The sequence below is a fragment of the Lissotriton helveticus genome, chromosome 2_2 (genome assembly GCF_964261635.1).
Source record: "Lissotriton helveticus chromosome 2_2, aLisHel1.1, whole genome shotgun sequence".
NCBI classification, from domain to species: Eukaryota; Metazoa; Chordata; class Amphibia; order Caudata; family Salamandridae; genus Lissotriton; species Lissotriton helveticus.
Genome location: NC_136060.1, coordinates 2,704,781 through 2,723,643, shown reverse-complemented (window position 1 = coordinate 2,723,643; position 18,863 = coordinate 2,704,781).

The following is an 18,863-nucleotide window of genomic DNA, read 5'->3' as shown; positions in this document are numbered from 1 at the left end:
GCTCCTGCTACGTCAGCGCAAGTGGCGCTGGCTGTGGGGAATGCCCCGGCGGGGTCGGGTGCTCCCGCCGAGCTCAGGGAGGGGGCGGGTGGCGCTTTGTACAGCGCGCCGCTGATGCGGGCAGGCGGGGCTGCTATGCCGTCAGGTTTTAGTTTATCTGCGCAGGCTGCTGGGAAGGCAGCTGGCAAGCGGGGGGGCGGAGAGCGAGTGCAAAACGCTCCGCCTCTGACCCGGTTGGTGAGAAGTCAGCCGAGCATGAGAAGGGGCAGACAGTGCGGGCTGGGAGACGAGGCTCGCTTCAATTGGTGGATGTTTATGGGCAATGTCAGCACATGGCAGAGGCGGTGGGGCATGTATTAACCCCTACAGGCCATGTGGTGGGGGAAACTCAAGGTTTAGTTGGCTGTGGAGAGGGGGCTTTATTAACCCCTTCAAGAGATGTTATGCCAATGATGCCTTTTAGTGACAGGCTTAATACAGGCAGGTTTGTTTCTGGTGGGTTAGAGAGTTTTGGAGTTTTGGCTCATCAGGGTGGCCAGGTTAGGATTGAGTCTCATTCAGGTCTGGTTATGCATGAGTTGGGTGATAATGTGGGGAGCCCTTTATTATTTTCTACTCCTGGCTCATCTGTGGGGGCTGCACTGTCTGTTGGGGGGGGGGGTTCTAGAGGGGAGGGGGAGTGGGCTCAAATGGGTGAAGGGGGCTCAGTTTCTGGAGTTACTTTGGATCTGGAGGTTTCTCGGCGTGAGGCTTCCGGGTCTGTTGGGTTTTTGACAGAGGATGTCCGTTTTAAGAGGGGTGGTCAGATAGTGTCACAGGTGGGGCATGGAGCGGTTTCTGGTAAGGTTAATGTCACAGGTCATGTGGCTGGGGCAGGGGGCTTTGGGCTTGGGGAAGCGTTAGTGGGTGACTCTGTGGGAGTGTCGCAACCTGTGGGCAGGATTTTGGAGCATGTTGTGTTTCCTGGCACGGTGCCCAAGCGTGTGGGGGGTTTGAGGCAAGTGAGTGGTTGGCCTGTACGGGGCCCTGTGGGGGATGTTCAGTTGGGGCAGGGAGGGGCCGGTGGCCCCTATTTGATGTTCGGTTCTCCGGGATGGGAGCATTTTGGTGCTGCAGGTTTGGAGCAGCGTAATTTACGGAAGGATGGTGTGGAGCAAGTTTGGGGTTCGAGGGCTCCTACTCGTGTTTCTTCGGCGGTGGCGGCTGGTAATTTGGATTGCAGTGAGGATGAGGAGATGATAGGTGACTCTCCGGTCAGGGAGGTGCCTGTCAGGAGGTTTTGGGGGAGTTCTTTGGATAGGGGGCAGGGCACGTTTATGGGTGCCACTAGGCAGGAGATGAGGGCTGTGTCAGGTGTTGTAGCCGTAGACCCTAGTACACCAGTCCAAACTTTTTCTTTTCAGGACAGGGATAGGTGCGTCGGTCCAGACTTGGCAGGGCGCGGTCCAGTCCACTTTCGCCAAGGTGAAGCGAGGAGAATGCCTAGCGCTGCCCTCTCTGTCCCAACGAGGGAGCCCGCCGTGGCCAGCACACGAGGGTCCGGCGTGACCCCGCTGGCCCCATCGAGTAGTAGGTATAGGTGCCCTACCTTACCGAGGGCTATGGAGCCGCAGAGTCAGCGCCAGGGGAGGTACGGGCGTGTACAGTCTGCTCCCCCTCATGGAATTTCTACACAAAATCTGAAATGTAATATGGCTGATGTTGGGTTCGGTAAGACCCGTGGTGTGATGTTTCCTGATGAACCTGATTCAATGGTTCTGGATTACGATGAAGATAGTCCCGAAGAGGGAGAGTTGAGGGACGTGGAAAGGGGGGTGCCCTCTCATGTTGTTGAAAGTGTTTTTCAGGCTCCAGTGGTGCAAAAGCAAGTCAAGGAGAGACGAGAACGCGGTCCGTCAGTCAGGGCGCCTCCAAGACGTGACACAGTGGTTTCGGCATCACAGGCGGAGCCGGGGAGAGTGGTCTCTTTGTTGCCAGGTGAGCAGTTAGCTGCACAGGCCAAACCAATTATGGTGTCTGTGGGCACAGGTGGGACTGAGGCTGTTGGGGTGGGGGAGGGGCGGTTGGTAAAGGGACGTTATGTGAAAGACACCGCTGTGGGCACGGATGAAGTGCTGGACACTGCAGGTAAAGTTGACAATAGTACTGCTACAGAGGCCTCAGGTATTGCTAAAGAGCCAGTGGCAAGTAAAGAGTTGAAAATCAAAAAACTGCCCTATATGGGAGTCACAAAGCCTTTGGGGGCACATTTGATGTTGAGTACAAAGGAAAGAATTTGGAAGGGTGAATATGTGGAAATACTTAAGTTACTACACAGAGAAGTACGGTCCAAAGAAGGGTCCAAGGAAGAAGAATTTGAGTTGGCAAAACGACCTAGAGTTCCCCTAACCATTGAGAATTGGACAGCTGCCTTCCTAATATATGCAAGTGTATATTGTGAGAAATTCCCAGAGCGCAGCGTGTCCCTTTTTAAATACATGGATGTAATTCGCAAGGCGCAGCTTACTGGGGGGGGTTTGCTTGGTCTCAATATGATGAGGAGTTCAGGGCTAGAATGGCTTGGGATCCAGAGGCTAAGTGGGGGGAACTGGACACTGATTTATGGCAACATACTATGGGGTCGGCTTCGGGAGGTAAGACGATTTTTACTGCAAGTGGTCTCCCCATAATATACCGGCCCTTTCAGGGCAAGCCCACCAGGGGAGGGGTGGGCAGTGGCTCAACCACACAGCCTGCAGTCGGCACGTGCTGGGAGTTTAATAAAGGTTTCTGTACTAGGGAATACTGTAAATTCAGGCACGAGTGCTCAGGTTGTGGTAAGCGACACCCCTTGTCTAAATGCTGGGAGAACAAGCCAGGGGGGGATCATCAGGGGACTCAGTCAGGTGCAGGGGGTTCGGGGACGTCCCAACATTCTGCAGGAGGTAGGGGATTCAGAGGTAATCGGGGTTCTGGGTCCAAGGGCTCATACACCGGTTAGGTTGGAGAAGTTGCGCCTTGCCCTTCATGACTATGATAATGCAGCTGCGAAACAAACATTGTTGGATGGTTTTGAATTTGGTTTCAAGTAAGGTTACACGGGTCCTAGACATAGAAGATGGTCTGCTAATCTGAAATCTGCATCTGAGCATGGCACAGTGGTACAAGACAAGTTGAATAAGGAAGTGCAGGAAGGGAGGATGGCTGGCCCTTTTCACGATTGGCCGATCCTTAATTTAATAATATCACCTATTGGAGTGGTCCCGAAGAAAGATCCGGGGCAGTTCAGGCTTATACAACACTTATCGTGGCCGGAAGGGTCGTCGGTCAATGATTTTATTGATCCAGATGCTGTTTCGGTCTCTTACTCTTCAGTTGACGTCGCCATGTCACTTGTTGTGACCGCGGGCGCAGCTGCTGAGATGGCCAAGTGTGATATAAAGTCTGCTTTCCGGCTGCTGCCTGTCCATCCGGAAGACTAGTGTCAAGGCTTTGCCGATGGGCTGCTCCATATCTTGTTCTCTTTTCGAGTGCTTCAGTACTTTTCTACAATGGTACTTTATTCATCAGTCTGGTCACTCACTGGTAACGCACTACCTCGATGACTTTTTCTTTGTCGGGTCCCCAGGCTCCGCGGAGTGCCAGTCTGCTCTGGACACTTTCCAAGGGCTCATGGAGGATCTGGGAGTTCCTTTGGCTCCCGAGAAAACTATGGGTCCTGACACAGTCTTGTCCTTTTTGGGGATTGAACTTGATTCGGTGGCAATGCGGGCTCGCTTGCCTGAGGACAAGAAAGTGAAGATGCTGGATTTGCTGGACGATATGTTAGCAAAACGGAAAGTGTTGGTGAAAGATGTTCAGGTGTTACTAGGCCATCTCAACTTTGCTTGTAGGGTCGTGAGAGCAGGAAGGACTTTTTGTCGTAGATTAGGCAGGGCTCTTGCTGGTCAACATTTGCCTCACCATAGGGTTCGATTGTCTGCTGGAGTCAAAGAGGATTTGAGAATGTGGAGATTTTTTCTTTCTTCCTTTAATGGTGTTCCTTTGCTCAGGGACGTTGACTTTCAATGGGATGTGCAAATGTTTTCGGATGCAGCTGGCAGTGATGGTTTTGGTCTGTACTGGAATGGAAGATGGTGTGCGGAACGTTGGCCGGATGAGTGGTTGAATGGTGGTCGCAGCATTACCTTTTTAGAGCTTTTTCCTTTGCTGGTGGCTTTGACACTGTGGGGGGAGGTCTTGGCACATAAGAAAGTGCTTTTTCGTGTGGACAACATGGCTGTGGTGGAAATTGTTAACCGACAGTCTGCCAGGGACGAACAGGTCTTGAAGCTCATGAGAGTGTTTGTGCTGGGTTGTTTGAAATACGACATTCATTTTCGTGCTTTGCACATTCCTGGGGTGGACAATGACATTGCGGATGCTCTGTCTCGTTCACAGTGGGGCAGATTCCGTGGACTGGCGAGGGAGGCAGACCCAGCACCGACACCGATGCCGATTCATCTGTGGCACGTAGGCAACGTTGGGTCTTACAACTGGTGGTAGGTTCTTTGTCTGTGTCTACGCGTTCTGCTTATTCTCTGGCCTGGAGGGAATTTCTGGAGTCTGGAGCCTGTAGGCGTGAGGAGGTTTGGCGTAGTTCAGAGGATGTAGTGAATTTCATTTTGGACCTCATGGACAAAGGGCCTACTAAGGTGACTATTGCCGGTAAATTAGCGGGGATAGCATTTATGGGCAAGTTGTTATGGGGTTATCCTCCGTCGGCAGGGGAGATTGGCAGGAGAATGCTCGAGGGTTGGGCCAGAGAACAGGGGCACACCAGTAGACTTAGGGCTCCTTTATCTTGGCAGATCCTGGCTCGATTAATAACTGTTCTCCCTGAGGTTTGTTCAGATGACTTTGAGTCATGCTTATTTTCCATGTTAATGGCCTTCATGTTTTTTGGAGCTTTTAGGGTTTCAGAGTTGTTGGGTTCGAAATGCAAGTGTGGCCTATTTTGGCGGGATGTTTTCTGTTCTGATGAGGGGGTGCACATCTGGTTAGCCAGCTCTAAAACTGATCAGACTAAGAAGGGAAAGGGTGTGTGGCTGCAAGCGCGTGCTCCCAGGATTACTTGCCCTTTGCTGCTGGCGCGGCGCTGGCGTTCTTTGTGCGGGGGTGGTGATGATGCTCTAGTCTTTCAACATATTGATGGCACCCTGGTTACAGCATACCAATTACGCATGGTTCTGCGCAAAGCTTTTGTACACCTGGGTTTAGATGGGAGCTTATATGGGACACATTCCTTCCGGATTGGGGCTGCAACTGAGGCTTTTAACAGAGGTTGGACTCAAAGGGATATCATGAGTCTGGGGCGTTGGTCTTCAAACTGCTTTCAGCGCTACGTGAGAAGTCAGGCGGAGGAGGCGCATGCGTCATCTTCCTTCCCATGAGCTCTAACTCTGTTTTCTTTTATAGGTTCTGTTGCTGGGCCTCGTTCTCCGGTGGTGACGGTCTGGATAGTTGGGCATTCCTTCGTGAAGTGGGCCCGAGTCCAGGCAGCACAGAGTTATTTTGGAGAACTTCTAGGTTTTAACGCTAGTATGTTCAATGTGGTTTGGAAGGGGAAAGGTGGGATGCTCTGGAGAGAGTTAATCCCTTGTCTTAACAACAATATGGTGGGTGGGCTGTGTCCTGATATTCTGGTCATCCATCTGGGGGAAAATGATCTTTGCGCTACCAAAGGTGTGGTGTTACTCCGAGCTATTAAGAAGGATTTGGGCCTTATCAAAGAGCTTTGGGCTGGGTGCCATGTCTATTGGACTGAATTAATACCGCGTAGGATCTGGAGAGGAGCGGTCAACCCCAAGGCGGTGGACAGGGCTAGGAAGAAAGTAAATTCGGAGGTGTCGCGCTGCTGCCGTGGTCTTGGTTTTAGTAGGATTTCCCATAGGGAAATTAAGTTTGAGACTGTGGAATTCTTTAGGGATGATGGTGTTCACCTGTCCAGAGTGGGTATGGATCTATACTTGTTGGAATTACGTGAGGTTTTGGCGCGTTCGCTAGCTATGCACCGTTAAGGTTGGTTCGGTTCTGTTTTCATTTTCCGGTGGGGGGGGGGCAGAAAGGGAGGTGGTGTAGTTTCCCTCCCCCTCCTACCTTTCTGGGTGGCGGGGTTTTTGGTTGCCCCGGTGCTGTTTATGGTAGATTGTTTGATGAGTATTGGATTGATGCTTTGATTGACAGGTTCAGGGGAAGTTGGTCTTTGTTTGACCGTTCAGGTTTTGGGGGGTATTGGCAGGAGTGAAGGGTCAGGCAGGGTTTATGGTTAAAGAGGGCCTGGCTTGCAATATGTGATTGGGGTTTTGATGAATAAAGGGGTTAAATGATGACGTAATGATTGAATTAATGACGTAATGTTTATTGATGATGTTATGTTTATATTGTTGTTGTAATGTTGTAATGCTGTATTGTTGGGTGGGGGAGGGGTCAAAGAATTTTAGGGGAGGGGGTGGGGGAGGGGTTTGTAGTTAATTATTTATTTAGTGAGGGATAGTTTTGTAAGGCGTTGCCAAGGTTTTATAATTGTAATGTGCACCTGTTTCTAATAAAGCGGCCTTTTTCACACTCAAAAACAATTCTGGTCTACGTTTCTCCCACCCCTCGCCCTCCCTCCCAAGGGGGGCTTGGGGGAGGGAGCTGACCGAAGGGAGGTCTCCTCCCCCGGGCGGTTTGGGAGGGTCACGAGGGGTTTTGTATGGCGTAGGCGCCAGAATGTTCTAGATTTGGGCTGGCCTAGTAGGATTGGCCAGCCCAATTATAAACCCTCCTTTCCCCGCCCCCTAGCCACCATTTTAGGTTTGGTGACCTGGTGGCTAGGAGGGCTGTAGCGTTTTTTGTCCCCCCCTCCCTCCCATTTTTATTATTATTATCCTGCTTTTCCTGGGTTTTTTCTTTCCCCGAATTTTTTGACTCGTTAGAATTTTTTCTTCCCTTTTTGAATATTTTAGGGCTGTTTTCTTAGATTCAGGTGTGCAGGGGGTTTTTTCTTGTGATTTCTATTGTCGCTAGGAACAGGTGCTGGCGGGGTTTTTGGTTGCCCCGGTGCTGTTTATGGTAGATTGTTTGATGAGTATTGGATTGATGCTTTGATTGACAGGTTCAGGGGAAGTTGGTCTTTGTTTGACCGTTCAGGTTTTGGGGGGTATTGGCAGGAGTGAAGGGTCAGGCAGGGTTTATGGTTAAAGAGGGCCTGGCTTGCAATATGTGATTGGGGTTTTGATGAATAAAGGGGTTAAATGATGACGTAATGATTGAATTAATGACGTAATGTTTATTGATGATGTTATGTTTATATTGTTGTTGTAATGTTGTAATGCTGTATTGTTGGGTGGGGGAGGGGTCAAAGAATTTTAGGGGAGGGGGTGGGGGGAGGGGTTTGTAGTTAATTATTTATTTAGTGAGGGATAGTTTTGTAAGGCGTTGCCAAGGTTTTATAATTGTAATGTGCACCTGTTTCTAATAAAGCGGCCTTTTTCACACTCAAAAACAAATCTGGTCTACGTTTCTCCCACCCCTCGCCCTCCCTCCCAAAGCAACCGGTCAGCACCTTCTATACTGAGCGTAAGGATGTTTTGCTTCTCAAACACAAGATTTGATGCATATTTAGTAATATTTCAACTGTCTGCGCTTGGCTCGGTGTTAGACGTGATGTTTCCCGAATCATAGGATTATTTTGATGGCTCCCAGAGGAACTACCATTCCAAAACCATCAACTTCAAACAGTATTTTAATCTATTAAAAAACTCTAATCATTGGTTCTGGAGTAGCGTACTAATCGCCACAAAGCGCTTCAACTCCTGTCAGGGGTCGTAAGCGGTATATTAATACAATTTACAAATACAATTCAATTACAGCTGTGCTCTCCTGTCATTTTAGAAGGCGTTATCCGTTTGCTCTCTTCCCATGGCCTCAGTGTCTTCCAGATTGCTGGAGGCACTTCATGCGTTTCTAGCTCTGGCTTGACTCCTCAACTATCTGCAGTAGGCATTTTTACTTATTCTTCAAACAAGCACTGGCCATGCCAATAGGTTTGACGTTAAAAGAATGTTGTCTAGTAATGTATTTAATTAATTTGCAGCGCTGGCCGCTTTCACTTTTGCAGCCACGCTTGTTTATTTAATTATTTTGCAGTGCGGTCCACTCACTTAAGCGACCACTCTTGGTTATTTAATTAATTAGCTGCTTTCTTCTGCGTGAGGGGCACAGGCAGGGCTAGAGACAGTCACATCACGCGAGGCTTAGTTCTGTTGTTGTGAATGGCAGGCACTTTTGCCTAAACATGCATTTGCAATGCACTAGGTCTCGCATTTACGCGAGTTTGAGCTATTGACATTCCAAATGACAATGCCTTTAATTTCTGTTTTAGTTTTTAAAGCATAAATAAAAAGCATGGTCATATACAATGGCAATAGCTTAAACTCACGTAAATGCGAGACCTATTGCATTGCAAATGCTTGTTAATAATATTTCACTCCTAAACTAGGCCCTAAAGGCTCATAGGGCAGAGTGGAATGTATTTAAAAAGTAGGGCATAGGTTTTTATGTTTTACATGTCCTGGTTATAGATAAAATGCAACTTTTTTCCACAATTGTAAGGCCTATCATTGACTAACATTCGGTTATCATATTGCATTTAACAGGTAATACATTTGGACTGGAAGAAGAAAGGAATTAATTGTTTTAATGTATATTTATGGTAATGTAAAACTCTTTTTAATGGTAAAGTTGGATTTTCAGTCACAATTCCGAAAATGCAACTATAGAATGTTGGCATTTTCCTGTCCTAAACATTTGTGCCTTCTGTCAGTGTGCTGGGTCTCAATACTGTGTATGGCACTGCTATTGGGGTTTGTGTATTCCTCCAGACAGTGACACAAAGGGGGACTAGATATGGATAGGATGGGCCACCCTGCCAGGATGGCTTGGGTGGAGCTGTGCCCTGCCCTACATGCACTTCAAAGGGCTTTCCTTCCGCACATACAAATTAACGTGACACCAGCTTTTTGTCACCCAAGACCTATTGGATCCTTGACAGGGGTAAAGAAGAACTTTCTAGAACCAGATGTGAGGACAGGAGATAGTATCCCCCAAAGCACAAAGGCTAGAATCAAGTATAAGACTACTATTGGTATATATACCAAATATGAGGGTAGACCCTCAGACCAACTCATCAGAACTCTCCTAGACTTGTGGACATTTCAGAAGAAGGACTACCCTGTTGCTGGAGGGCTGCATTGCTCTCTGAGAAGGAAGACTGGATCTGATTATCTTCATTCCAGGCTGCCTGAGTGACACAATAGGTCAGTTGGCTGACCTCCTGTTAGAGCTCCATGGACATAAGCTCCAACAAATTTTGTTGCACGCGCTGCGTTGCATTTGGCGATGCAGCAAGCGCAACGAAATTATTTTTTTTGTTACTTACCTGAAATCATCCATTTTCTGCATTTTACAACCCCTCACCCTGCCCCTCCCCCGCCCCACATCACCCCCCGGTGGCACGCCCTGTACGGGCCAAGGATACACACATATATACATATATATATATATATGAATATTTTCCCAAACTAAGTTGCTCTTTCTGTCTCCCCCCGCCCCAGGCAGGCTGATCGTCGGATGCTGGCGGAGTGTGTCTGCTTACACTTTTCACAAACACTGCAATAAAGCGATCACGACAAGGGTTTTCTATTACCACCAGTTATTTAATTCAGTAACGCGTTTCACCTGACGACGCAGGCTTGCTCACACACCAGCAAGCACGCATGAGCAAGCCTTCATCGTTAGGCGGTTATGTATCATTTTAGGACCCTATTGTAATTTTCCCGATTCATGCCCTTATATAGGTATAAATCAGCATATTCTTATATAGGCATAGAAATCATATTATTTTATTCTACTATTTATACTTTATGCATTATATTTTACAACCATTTTTATGATTGTAGCAGTTCATTTTTTATGCTAGAGAAAGAAGACTGTTCAATAAAACATTTTATTGAAAACGCCCGTCTATCTATTTCTCTGCACCTCTGGTGGAACGAAGCATGCACGATTGACTGAGTGAAATATCTATCTATTGTTTCCACGACTCTGATGATCAGTTTTATCTTGGGGAAACAAAGTTGTCATGTTTATGCGGTTGTCGGAGACTAATCCCTCCTTGTGAATTCGAGAAAGTTTCTAGTGACCTCTGAGCTAGCTGGCACTCACAATTAAGTCTAGTATATTCGATAGAGACCTAGTCAACCTCAGGCCTACGCCTAATCTATAGGATATATTATTCCAATGCGCAGAGCCTTTTGGGAATATAGGAACTACACTACAAGGCGAAACGCGTTACTGAATTAAACAACTGTTGGTAATAGAAAACCCTTGTCGTGATTGCTTTATTGCAGTGTTTGTGAAAAAAAAAAGAATTATATATATATTACCTACTGGCGGTCGCCAGTAGGTATATATAGTTAGGATTTTTTCTCTATGGGTTTTTTGAAAATTCTATGTCTAATAACTTTGGCGTTTGTGGACGGAATTGGCTGAAATTTTCAGGAAAATGGCACATTTTGTTTCTGAGCAGCCCTTGAAAATTTGGGGGGGGTTCGTCCAGTGGGGGCCGAGAAAAAAGGGGGGTCCCAAAACGTGTTTTTAACATTGAGTTTTCCATAGGGCGGTTGGCCTCACTTTTAGCCCGAACGGCTGAATGGATTTGCACGAAACTTGGCAAAATTGTAGGGACTGGTAGCCCGATGTGCCTTTTGTAGGTCTCAATATATGTGCTCCAGTGGATTTTGAGAAATTAAAGTTTAAAAAAAGATATATATCTGTAACAGCGGACCGGGCAGCGCACTGGTTCGCGGACTTTTCGCGCAACGGAGCTTTGTGAAGCGAAGCTGATTGGTTCTCCGGCGTCTGTCAACATTCCAAACAGTCCGTAGCGGCCGCCATCTTGTCTCTCGGTAGGATCGAGAGACAAGAGGAGGTCAAAACAAAGGGGGAAATAACTATAAGGGGGCATAGTAGATCCTCGCTGACCCCCTAGGTTTGATGTGGAGGTTTTAAAAGGGCCCCGCGGGGCAAAAAAAAATAATAATAATAATAATTGAACGGCTGAATGGATTTGCACGAAACTTGGCAAAATATTAGGGACTGGTAGCCCGATGTGCCTTTGCTAGGTCTCAATATATGTGCTCCAGTGGATTTTGAGAAATTAACGTTCAAAAAAAGATATATATCTGTAACAGCGCTCCGCTTCGCGTAACGGAGGTTTGCGAAGCTGATTGGTCATTCTGTCACTGGGCTATAGTTGGGCTACATCTGGCTGATATTTGGGCTACATTTGTTTTTTTGTGTGTCTGGCGGCCATCTTTGGGCTACATTGGGCTACATTGGGCTTCATTGGGCTACATTCGGCTAATTAGCAAATAGCTCATCGCAAACTAGGAATGGTAAAGAATCGCTATTTATTCCTTAACGTTCGCTATTTAGGAAATGCAAATAACTTTGATGATACATATGGCGGTTCATCTCTAACAAGATAAGAAGCATAGGGATACATTTATGATGACTGGCGCATCACCAGGGATGTGTTAGTCATTTTGTGCCGCTGTTCCGTCACCTATGGTGTGCTGCATGTACAATGCGGCGCATCATGGGGCAAAAACAGCACAGATGCGTGATGTATCTGTGCCGTAAAGGTGGCGCATTGCTGGAGTTGTATCGCAAGTGTGATGAAGCTCCAGCAAGGGTCGGGGGTGCCCCTGTCGCAGGGTTTCTGTTCTCACACAGAACTGTGGACAGAGGATTGGAACCTCGGCGAATTAGGGTGTCCCAAAACTCACGTTAGTAATCAAAAACTCCTTAGCAAGCTAGGTACAGTGTCACATTGGATATAACAAACTCTCAATGTTTAGACAATCCAGAATATGAACTTATAGTACCTCAGGATACGTGGAACTCATGAACAGTCGGTCGTTATAGATTTCTTAGAAACCAGAACATGGAGTTAAGAAGAACAGATGTGTATTTGAAATGTTTATTTACTAATGCCGTCTTCTCAGGCGTAGTACCTTAGATAATAAAAGTACACATATTATCAGTAGCAAAATTACCAGCATAGTTACTAGTACATAAAAAGTGAATGGTGATAGTATGTTAACATGCTGTAAATGAATAAGAGTTAGCAACACTTATAAGCAGCCGCGGGCCGTGGAGGGAGTTACGGTGAGGCAGGGAGGCGGGGAGGGGGAGAAGCAGGGTGGAGAATACAAGTACACATATTATCAGTAGCAAAATTACCAGCATAGTTACTAGTACATAAAAAGCGAATGGTGACAGTATGTTAACATGCTGTAAATGAATAAGAGTTAGCAACACTTATAAGCAGCCGCGGGCCGTGGCAGGGGCAGGGAGGCGGGGAGGGGGAGGGGCAAGGTAGAGAGGGCTCCACCCTGCTTCTCCCCCTCCCCGCCTCCCTGCCCCATCGTAACTCCCTCCACGGCCCGCGGCTGCTTATATCTCACCCTCCCTAATACACATATTATATTATTTGCTAAGAAGGTCTCTTTGTGTTGGTTTAGGGCGTGCCCATACTTTAGTGTCTTAGATTTGAAGGAATCACATCAGCATACACCAGCTCTCTCTTCATGTGAACCGCATCAACGGCAAAGCAATATAAAACCCGCCTCATGCCCAGAATTGGCAGAAGTTGCACTTATGTTATGAGTATGAAGTCGTGGAGATCAGACCTCATAACAATTCTGTATCGTGTTGTTCTTGAAACTTTAGCACTCGCTGTACAGATATAGTTTAACAAGTAAAGCAGATAGTAGACCAATAACATATTATTCTCATGTAAACCACGATGAACTACTAGGTGGAAAGCTAAAGCAACAACTAAGTGTCGTGTGCAGAAGTTGCAAAAAAGGAAAAATGGCGTTTAAACCGGTAATGAGCCCATGCTAACTTAACACGGTGTAAAGATATCCAGGACCTAGATGACACCTCCTCATGATCCGGAAACGAACTGAATAAGATAATAGAAGTGCCATCTCATGAGAGCAGATTGCAAGTTTATATGTGGACGGTCCGCAAGGTAAAGCATTAAAAACTAGGAAAATTTAATGCTAAAGAAAAATAAAACAGCCAAGTACTTTATCGAGTCTTAAGCCAATAGGCAAGGTAAATAATAAAAACTTGACAAATAAGTCAATGAATTGTCAATGAAATGCTAGTACTCAGCATATCAAACATGAAAAAGGTCTATGACATAACTGTGTATGCAAAATAAGCTGCAACAGCCTCCAATAGGAAGTCACCGTCTTCATCCGAAAACAGTTCAGCCATCCAATTTAAAAGCGGAAAAGAACATACGTGCTCTCCCAGCACCGGATCCTCTATCACCATCAGAGGACAGCTCGGTGGGTTTTCAAGAAAGCTCTGTTCCAAGAAAGACTGTGCTGCCGCCAGTAAATTCCAGGGACCAAGTAGTCCATGCATCAATGCCACAGCCATAATCCTTTCGCCAGGACAAACCAACTCGTGAGTAATGATAGGAGTCATCAGCTGATTAAAGTCGACGTCAGGAGAAACCGGTCCGCAGAGACACAAATCAATGGCCCAATCGAAATCACAGGTCAGGCAGTGAAATACAGGCTGGACACAGGTGAAGTAGGAGAACCGAAAAGATAATCCATATGCCGTGCTTAATATCGCCAACGGCATTGTGCCATAATATTCTAGCATGCGATTGCGGAACAGTGTCAGCAGCTGCAGGGTCGGAGGTTGCATAGGAGGGACATCCATATTTAAAAATGTAAAAAAGCACAAGAGCGTCCGCTGGTAATGCAAGTAAAAATGCCAATCTACGAACCAGAGTGCAGAAAATACAATGAAAGGAAGCAGGGATGACTCCAAAGATTTTCTCAAATGAAGTCACGAGACCACTGGTAACAACTTTAAAAAAGTGTGCCAGGGACTTTGTGGAGGATGCGTTAAAGATAGTCGGAAACATGTTGCTGAAATTGAAAGGCAAATCTTAATTGAAAAGGGTGTGCACCTCTGTATGGGTGTTCGCTATGTGAAGTACGAAAGTTTCACGGGCCGAACTCAAGGCCACCTCTCTCTGAGACAAAAGAGCTCTTATTCTTGCCATGCCGTTGAAACGTGTCCCAAGGTTGGTATTTGTGGCCAGATTGAAAACTCCCTATGTTCATGTGTGGGAGGAAATAGAACATTTCTGCAGCAAATAACCCGTTCACTTACTGTTACGATAAAAGGAATACTTTTAATTAACTCAGAACAATCTTCATTATTGAGCATCAAATAACTACCATTTTCCAACAACTTGAACGTGGGGATGATAGCAGGAACTGGCGTGCCTTGCAACACGCAAGCCATATTTGGTCGGTGTTTGTTGCATGAACCGTGTAACTGTATGTGCCTACACATTAGTGAATGATCTGGCGTCTCAGTGCATTCCTCTCCATTCAGATAAACTTCTTGATCATCTTTGAAACATCTGTATGTGTATGGAAGCGACCAGACCTCATGAAGAAAAGCACTACCTAAAGGTTCATAACGACCTATTGGTATATATTTCATACAATTTGAAAACTTATATAAAGCAAAAGGCAGCGTTATTAAACCGTGGATAAGGCATGTTGCCAAAAAACCCGCAATCCTCTGCTGATGATGTCACTGAGCATGTCATGAATGATGTAATATGTGACATCATCAGCAGTGGATTACGGGTAATGGTATCTCTAGTTTACTCCCTTATAGCTGTGTTTCTTTTAACATAAGTGTCTGTTTCCTTCCCTTATACTTACTGTTTTTGGTTCGCTTCCGGTTCGCGTACCAGCGAGCGAACTAGGAAGCGAACTAAGAGAAATAGAGGTTGGCACAGTTCCAAATATTGTACCAATTTTTTAATAACGGGGAGGTAGTTCTGAAAAGAACTTTTTTTTTTATTTTTCTGAACATTTTTTTACTGTTTTTGAATTTTTCGGAACAGTTTTATATTTTTTTGGGTTTTTCTTGGAGGGGGCAATGAAAACGATTCATTGTAAAGGGCTCAACAGGAGCAACAAAACAAAAAAAAGAAGTATTTATTATTTTGGGCGTTTCGGACAAACTTGCATATGATAGTCAATAGCTCTGTTGATCAGAGTGATGCTTTTTTCTCCGTAGGAAATGAATCCATCGCAAAATGCGCAGATGTGTTTTACATCACCAAATCTCATTTGTATATTTGGCACCATCTCCCTGCCCTCTGGTCCCGTTACTTCCGGTACAACAGATCTTCTGGCCATAATAGGGAGATTATCTAGGTCGTTCCGAAACTGTGCAGCACTGTAGTTGTTAGGATGCCACCTAGGCATATGGCGATGCATTGTGTAGTTTCCGAAACTGTATTTTTTGTCGGTCCCTCTGGACAGTCTATCTTGACATATAAGGCAAGTTACGTATCTTGCATTTACTTTTTTCTGACCTTTGGGAATTTTAAAAAATTGCCAAATGAAGTTTTCTTTCCGGTGAGACGTCCTGGGCTGCTCAGGCAAAAACTGCCTCTCTTCGTGCTCGTCCTCCTGTTCCTCTTCTTCTTCTTCTTGTTGAATTACAACTTGAGCAGGTGGTCCACTCTTCCTTGGATGTGGTGGAGGTGGTGGGGAAGCACCAGCTGAAGCTACTAAAGAAGCCATTGCTCAGTGATCACAAAGGGTCTTTCTCTCACAATGATGAAAGTCAGAGTGAGGAAAGAAGGAGGGATTTTCATCATTTGGGAAAAACAAGAGTTCTCAACCAATCAAAAGTGTTCATTTTAGATTATATGACCTAGTCTTACATCATTAGGAAACCAAAAGTGAAATGAACCAATGAAAAGTGTTATTACCAAGTCACATGACTTGCTGTGTTTACGTTAAGCGCTTTGCAGGGCCTCCCGGTTTGCTTCCAGAAACCTGCGCTTTGCGACTCGCTTCGCGTACCAGTTCGCTAACGTAGCACGTCATATGACGTATCACGCGACAACGTGAAACGTCATGCGGACGGGAGGCGTCACGATGTTGTTTTCTAACGCGGCACTTGCGGTAAAGAAACGTTTACCGGCTCGCGGTCTATTTCGCGGCATCAAGGTCAGCTAACGGGAAGCTTCCCGATTCGCGAAGCGGGAACGAAGAAAAAAAAATATTTAAAAAAAAAATTATTCATAAACATATAAAATATATTTTTGGATTTAAAGAAGAATACATTTTACAGCTACAGATATTAGCTGTTAAAAAACCAATGAAATTCACAGAAAAAACCATAGGTTATAGACCATATATAGTTAGGAATTAGCATTTACAAAACCTTGAAAATTCACTGAAAAAACCATAGGTTATAGACCATATATAGTTAGGAATTAGCATTTAGAAAACCTTATTTTACTCACACAAAACCATTGAAATTCCATATATAGTTAGTTGCACTAACTATATATCGCGCACCCGCAATCCACTGCTGATGATGTCACATATTACATCATTCATGACATGGTCAGTGACATCACTGATGACATCACTGATGACATCTCAAATGACATCACTGATGACATCACTGATGACGTCTCATTTGGCATCATTCTTGTGCTAATACGATAAACCTCTTCAGACTCTAATATAACCTTAGATACACTCAGTGTATACAGACACTCACACACTGCCACTCATCCATGGAGTTACTCACACACCCAGTCAGTCATGCAAAGAAACAATCTCACCTCCATTTCTTCAACTATACAGTTATACACACCTTACTTATTGAAACATATACTAACACATATTTACTCTCTTATACAATCCCTGATACAAGTTCACAATGATCGATACAACCACTCACTCAGTGGCTCTCATGCACAGTTATTTATATATGCCAACTCTCACATGTACTGTGTTTTACATATGTACTTACTATGACATGTAGCATTGAGATATCCATTCACTCATCAATACACTCATGCACACAGTCAACTGCCCATGTAGCTGTTTCCACATGCACTCTTGAACTCATACACCTAGTGAATAAACTGCTCACACATCTATGCACAGAGTCACACACCTTCCAGCCACCCCCACACAAACTCAATCTCCCATAGAAATACTTGGGCAACCAATTAATAACACATATAGCCTCTCGTATAGCTAATGATCAACACATGCAGCAGTTTACATCACAACAGACATAATGATGCACAAATTAAGACAGTTTAGTCACTAACCCATGCATTCAGTGAGACACATTTAATCACTCACTCATACAGTCAGTCACGCACCTACTAAATCCTTCATCCAGACACTTATACATCCACTCATTCTTCAATATCTAAGACATATTTTAACTTTACAGAAACATACAGTCACTGGATGTTGTCATCAGTGATGTCATTTGAGATGTCATCAGTGATGTCATCAGTGATGTCACTGACCATGTCATGAATGATGTAATATGTGACATCATCAGCAGTGGATTGCGGGTGCGCGATATATAGTTAGTGCAACTAACTATATATGGAATTTCAATGGTTTTGTGTGAGTAAAATAAGGTTTTCTAAATGCTAATTCCTAACTATATATGGTCTATAACCTATGGTTTTTTCAGTGAATATGTATATACACACACATACATACTGTATTTACATCAAATGCCACCCTATATTTGGACCTTATCTACCTCAAATATCGTCCACAGATACTACTGTCTGTCGTATATTTTTCCTTATAGATCGCTAGTATAGATGCTTATTTACTCCATATGTAACTCGTGCACTTGCTGCCAAGCTAACACTGTAAAGCGATATATATGCTTTTTTACTGTATCCTCCGAAACATTTTGTTACCAGCTTATACATATGTCTTCCTTATACCTCGTTTATATTTTGTCACCACGTATATATATTTAATCCAAGTGTAATGTATGTAATTGCTGATATGTAAACGGTGTGAATCGCTCTGATACATTGTGGTCAAGTTCGATAAATAAATAACTTCCCAAAAAATGTACTGCTCCAAAGTTTGAGAGAATCTAATTAGCATTCCTCGCACGGTGATTTAGCAACATCAACCCTGATGCACAGATCTTCGAACGAGTTTCGAGGCGGAGAACATTTAACATTTCTAAATAGAATTCTTGGGACATTTGCACTAAATGTAAGAAAAAGTTTGCAAAGAACAAGGGGCATCATTTATGAAAAGTGACGCATCGCTGCGTCAAAACAGCGATGCGTCACTTTTCATTGCGCTCTCCTTGCGACACCAATGATGCGTCATATTTACAGTATGACGCATCATTGCGCAAGGTGTTACAGATACGTCAGTATTTCTGACGTATCTGTATGGCGCAACAGTGATGCATTGCTGGAGTATGTCACAAAAGTGACGCAACTCCAGCAATGTGTCCTTTCACATGGGGCAAGCCCCATGTGAAAGGGCCTGCGTCAGTCTTACGCCTGCTGTGAGGCAGTCGTAAGAAATTGACGCATTTGTGTCCTAGAAGTGGCGCAGTGAAATCTTATAGATTTCACTGCGTCACTTCTATGACCTTTTCTTGCGTCAGAACGCCCCCCTGCATACATTATACCTGGCACAGGTATAATGTAGCGCAGGGGGTTACAAAGTGACGCATCTACCTAGATGCGTCACTTTGTAAATTTGGTGCAACAAGGCACATTTTTTAAGTTGCTGGTGCGTCACAACAAGTGACGCACCAGTGGCGTAAAAGTGACGCACAGCCTCATAAATGAGGCCTAAGCTTTTTACCAGTTAGTACGGTGTCACGCACTGCAGGTTTTTTTTTTTTTTACATATAACTGGCCA